The 6,000-nt window shown below is 38.5% G+C and overlaps 1 protein-coding gene across 6 annotated transcripts in view; it reads left to right on the top strand.

The window, feature by feature from the left end:
* Nucleotides 1–800: 800 nt before the first annotated feature.
* The window catches only part of foxp4 (forkhead box P4), a 68,497-nt gene continuing 63,297 nt past the window's right edge, over nucleotides 801–6,000 (top strand). For 3 of the 6 annotated variants that reach the window (XM_035383211.1, XM_035383215.1, XM_035383214.1), the window contains exon 1: nucleotides 876–1,429. The gene's annotated coding sequence lies outside the window, so the exon portion shown is untranslated. The other 3 variants (XM_035383212.1, XM_035383210.1, XM_035383213.1) reach the window with 3 other exon arrangements.

Raw genomic sequence — 6,000 nt, 5'->3', positions numbered from 1 at the left:
TTAAATGACTGACACAAAATAATGCAGTTTTTTTTAGCAGACCGTTAAAACCAAAGTGGCTGGCTGAAGTACATTACACATAGTAAACACCACAAGAGCTAGAGATACAAAAGTTATAGTCATATAAGTACCACCATCAAGGTGCTTACACATAATTTATGTAGGTCATCTACCAAGTTAGAATAGTCCGGTGCGAAGCAATCGGATATTCTCATTTTCCTTAAAAACTCAGTTTATAAATTGGCTACCTGCTAAAGTATTAATTGTGACTATAAACTAAACTAGGAAATAGTTCTTGAAATGAGTACCCTTAATTTATCACCAGAATCCAATGGGGTCTGTTGGGATCGGCACTTCATAGATGGTCAGTATTTCTCTTAAGAATTAGATTACTTCAGAGAACTTCAAAAGAGTAGGCTACACAGTGTTTTCCAAAACCCCTCGGACCATATTTGACAAACTTGCCCTGATTTCATTCAAGTAGCCTATGCTCTAAAATCTTATATAAATATATTTTGAAAGATGAAAATGAAATATTTTGAGTCGTTCATGAATTAAAATCTTAAAGGATCGATAAACAATGTAAGATTGCAAAACAAGCAAACAATGAAATCGCGGGTATTTGTTATTTCGTGGACAACTGGAGTAGTTAACGGTTTCAATGGTTTCTCTGTCTTTTCGACAACATCTGTTCCACTTTCGCAGACACAATGGCAAAATTCATCCCTTGATGCAAAGGGAGGTTAAAGATCATCGCTTTGCTGCACTCCATTCGGGCTTGCGCGCGACATATTGCCCTAGGACTAGCAGCTAAACAGAGGGTAGGAATGTCATGCGCACCTGTTTTCGGCGAAATACGGTAGGCTACACACTCTCTCTCTACCCCTGAAACAACTCAGTTGCTTAGCATTGATTTCTGTAAGAACGGACGGGTCCGAGATGACAAAATCACGAGTAAGAAAGACCGGGAGTAGGATACCGCAAGCCTTCTGTGTTTAATGTTAAAGGGTTAAAGGAAAGTTGGGCTCATACAAAACGGGGAGACTGCGGATCAGACTTGAACAACTGGGCAGCGCGGTTTTCCCTCTCCCAACTTCCGAGAGCGGTTTGACCACGCTTTGAGCTAGTGCATGGTAATTGTTTCGTCTTATCACTGACTGGAGGGATCACTCGCAGAGAGGGGAAGCTATATTATTTTAAAATAATAGGAAAGAAAGAACTTCGCTGAAGGCGATCTTTCAGTAAAAGTAGCCTAATGGTTGCGCGATATAAATCCGAGAAAGAGGTTCCCTTTTTTTATTTTCTATCACTTTTTTTTGCATAGTTTTTGGGGATTGCTGGAAGCTGTAGCCCATCTGAACCTGGAAGTGAAGAATCCGCATGGTGCTGCAACAGTGAAAGCTGAGAGTTCTACGGGATTTCCTAACAGGTTGATTTTCTTAATTCTCAAATCACCTTCATGTACTTTTGTATTTTGACTGACAATCCAATGGCTCTTAACTTCACTTGAACGTGGATTCGATTGGAGGGACGGAGCTTCAGACCTGTCAGAAATATGGAGTTTTGTTTCGTTATGTGTCAAGTATCTCATTTTAACAAGATGCCTTTCTGTTTGTTTCGTTATGTCTTAGGCTTTGAACAAAATGAGGCAAGTTTTCTATTTCCCATTGAAAGTGATTTTATTATAATGCCGATACATGTGCAACTACACTGTCGTTGTAATTACCGCAGTTGTAACGCGTCGTACGTTTAGAGCACACCGTTTCCCTCAGAGTACAGTTCCAAAAGTTGCACAACGCTGTGGGGACGTTGAAGCTAGTTTGTCGTTTCTTAGATGAAACTTTGTTGCCAAAATAACTATGCTACATCTTAAAATGGTTTGTTGGTTAACCATTGTCGGGTTGAACACCGGGGTGGTCATTCTGTAGCCGAGTTGATCACCGAAATGGTGGCTATTGTACTTTTGTGTCGAGTCATACTTTTCTTCGGCACCTTAATTCTTTAACTTAACGTTTAAAATTTGAATATGTTACATAAGGAATATTACTCGAAGCCGCTTCAGTATCAGCCATGGATCATTTTTCGAGGCAGCGAGCGACCGTGGATCGCGTAGAATTTCTCGTATTATTGTGAAGGTATTATTTCAGTAATGGACAGCAACAAAAATACTGGACCACATCAACCAAAATCGGGAAAAAAACACAGGCATCTTCAACTATTCTATAGGAGCAGAGGATGATTAATCGTTTAAAGGTGTCGACGCTGTATATTTAAACAGTTTTATTTTATCGGCTACTAACATTAGATACGTTGTATTAGTTGTATTTGTGAATTTATTTCGAACAGACGTTTATTCCAGTTTTCCTTCTTAGAAGAAAGTACAGGTGGTCGTCTGGAGTTAAAAAAAATAAATAATAATAATTAACGAAGCTTGGCATGTTGACATGTCATTACATGTGTCCACTCAAGGAAATGTACTTGTTTGAAAATACAGTCTTAGTAAATCAAAACGTAAAACAAAGATACATGTGTGTTCCCAACAGCATAATAGTTAATAGTTAACAGTTAAATTATAAAATAACTTTAAAACAATATATTTATCGTGGAAAATGACATACATTTTAATTTATAAACTATATTGAATAATTACTTGTTCTATGTAGAGAATGTTTTTTGACAAATTTGTCTTTTGGGGATTCGTGCAATGTTTTGTTGTCCAATAATACATTTTAAAACAATGGCAGTAGTTTATTTTTTACTTAATAGCTTGTCGTGTATATTTATGAAATCCTTTAGCACTTCAATCTACTAGCAACTTTTGACATTTTAGAAAGTTATTTAGAACATTTTAACTGCATTCAATATGTCATTGGTACATAATTATTTTTCATTCAATAGTTTTGACTTGTTGGTGGTTGTCAAAGTCTGCATAAATTGCCCATATTTTTTAACCATTCCACTTAACAGCAACAAACAAACAAACAAACAAAAAAAAAAAAAACTGAAAAATTGTTGATTATCATCCTATATTGCCTGTGACCTGGCTAACAAAAGTTTCTCTAAGATATTACATTTACAGGTTAAGTGGCAGTCAGCGTGGTTTGCAAAGTTTAAAGCATAATGGTTTTCTGATTCATTTGATTGTGTAATTCTGGCCACTTCGTCAAAAGTGAAGGTGGAGCTGACATGGAAGTGATGACATTTTGATTGAATTGGAATTATAGGGCTTTTAATGTTGAAGTAAATGTTTTATTTTAAAGTTTTAAAATAAATCACCTAATTAAATGATCATATTTATAAATAAATGTCTCAGAAGCCGACGTATTTATTTATGTAAGAACTCAAAGAAGTGAAATGAGTGATCGTTACTTTTGTTGATATCGAAGATGATATTAAATTTTTAAAAAAATTGCAAATTAATTTGCAAATAAATTTGATAACAACTGTGCCATACCGTGCAGCCAAAATAACAATTCATCATCCCTCCAGTGTCAATGGAATTTGTTTAGTTTTATATATATTTTTAAGGAAGACCTGAAGTGCACTGTGGGTTAAGTACAGAGGTTGTTTTTGTTGAAAAGGAGAATGCATACATATGTCAAAATATAGATTATAACAAATATTGCAGGCTAAACCCTCCTGCTCTCACAAACCACCTTCTAATTCCATTTCTAATTCTGTATCCCATGATATTTAGAATAACCACAGGCTTTGAAATCACTCAGTTTGTTGATGAGCAAATGGGTAATGAAGTTTTAATTTTGAACCATTTATTTTGTGTATCCAGCGCCTGTGTGAGAATTGGAAAAAGCATGAATGAAATATGACTATTAATTCTTTTTAAATTAACTGTGAAGCTGCATTTCTGGACTTATGTGTGTATGGAATTTATTTATTTAAGAAGCAAGCAAGGGAGGACAAATGAGAAGAACTAATTTCTCATTTAAAGACACAGGCTAGGGTAAACAGGTTTGTACTTGGAGGAGTGAGATTTTGTAGTCAGTCACTGGAGGCCAGGTTGGGAGAGGCCAAGTTGGGCCAGCCCAGGTTCGGATTTGGTCCAGGGCCCTGGGCGTGGACAGCCCTACTCTCAGGATTCTCCCAGGCCGTGTGCTGTTTAATGACTAAAGTGTAGAGTCTCTGAAAGCCTCTGAAAACAATGCAGACTGTGACTCCTCACCTTCGCCCATTAGCATGAGCACGAGGTGGCCTGATCAGAACAGCCGAGTCACTGCTAATCTCCCACCACAGGCTGAAAACGCGCTGATTTAAACTGCACCTTGGCTCGCCTCATCCTGAGCTCTGAACATTTCCATGTTGCTCGTCTAAAGTTTGTGCCGGAATGTCATGTTCCAGAAGTTGTACACGTGTCTATTGTGCGATTATTCTTCAGGAATGACATATAATCGTATTGTTGGTTTGAACTATTTGCAAAGGTGTGTGCAACCTGAGGAGGAAATAACTACTGGCAGGATGAAATGGATGCCTTTCATTAGAGTTTCTCCCATTCATAATGACACAAGTTATGAGAGTGAGACATAATGTAAACATTCCTAGGAATGACACGTATTTTCCTTTATTTAACATTTTCACTGAAAGGGAAATTACTTGCTTCATATGACTCAGCCTGGTCCCTTGTGTCTTCTCTTGCCGATCAAAGTCTCTTCAAGTTTTGGCAATCTGCTAGCCAAGGTGGGGTGGGTGGGGGAATGTAGCTCTTACTATGGGACTGGTGAAATGTTATTAGAGGCTTAAAGAAACCCGTTGAGCCTTAGAATGTAAAGGGAGGGCATATACTTCAGAATAGTGGAATATTATGGAAAGTCCCTTCCAGATCTTTTTGAAGACCTTGTCTGAGTAAGGTAAAAAATGTTCATTCACAGTTTGCAAACACCAAGTTTGCCAAAGACGTGATTTCTGTCTCACGTATACTCATGCAAGGAAGACTTAAGCCAACTCTTACAATTTCTTGTAAATTAAGGACAAATTCTGAATGAATGTTGGCCTTTAGCAAAGGACAGGTTTGGCCATGACTGTTTGCTAGTGTTTGTCTTTGAGCTTGTCATTTTGCATGTATGGTTTGGTTTCAGTGACCTGGTGTCCAGACTTTCAACATTTAGGACTTTGAGCAACTTTTAAGTCTTTAAGTCATTTCTGCCTAAAGGAATAATTTGCTGCACATTCGAGGAAAGAAAAGCATTCAATGCCTGAAAATTGATTTGCCTGATCAAATGAAAGTCCTTCAAATAATATGAAATATTCATATTTCGTAACATATTCTAAGCTAGCAATGATCAGAAGAACGAACTGACATTTGTTGGCAGAGAGTGTGCCAGCATTGATCAGAACAAGTTAATATCCACTGTCCGAGAGAGATCTAACATTGATCGGAAGGACAAGCAATCATCCGTTGGCAGAGAGAGAGAGTGAGAGAGGGCGCTAGCATCTGTTAGCATCTGTTGGCAGAAAGAACAAGCTAGTGTCAGTTGGCAGAGAGAGATCTAACCATCAGAACAAGCTAGTATCTATTGGCAGAAAGAAACACCATTGATCAGAAGAACAACATAGCATGAGCTGGGGGAGAGAGTGAGCTATTCGTTGATGAGAAGACCAAGTTTGTGTTGATTGGAAGAGAAAGCGAGCATTAATTCGGGAGACGTGAGTCGACACTGACTGGAAAAGAGACGTCAGTTAGAAAAATCGGGCCTCATTCGGCATGGCAAAACGGAGGTCTCCATTGGCTTTTTTGTTGTTGTCCTGTTCCAAAGTTTGACTTAGTCATTACAGAATCCTAGCAAGAGCCCGCCTTCTGCGTCTCGTACCAACGGGATTGCAGATGGCGGTTTTGTGTTTACGGTAAGCGTGCCGTCATGTTGCCTGCTGTAAGTCTGCGGTCTGGAAAGCATTGTGCTTAATTTCCCTCGATGGGCGACTGACAGTGCAGGCAGATGCAGCGTGCCTGATTTCAAAAACACAGCCGCTCTGACCTCACCCACAAAG

Source organism: Anguilla anguilla, chromosome 11, assembly GCF_013347855.1.
Source record: "Anguilla anguilla isolate fAngAng1 chromosome 11, fAngAng1.pri, whole genome shotgun sequence".
NCBI classification, from domain to species: Eukaryota; Metazoa; Chordata; class Actinopteri; order Anguilliformes; family Anguillidae; genus Anguilla; species Anguilla anguilla.
This window is presented reverse-complemented; position numbering and strand designations above follow the sequence as displayed.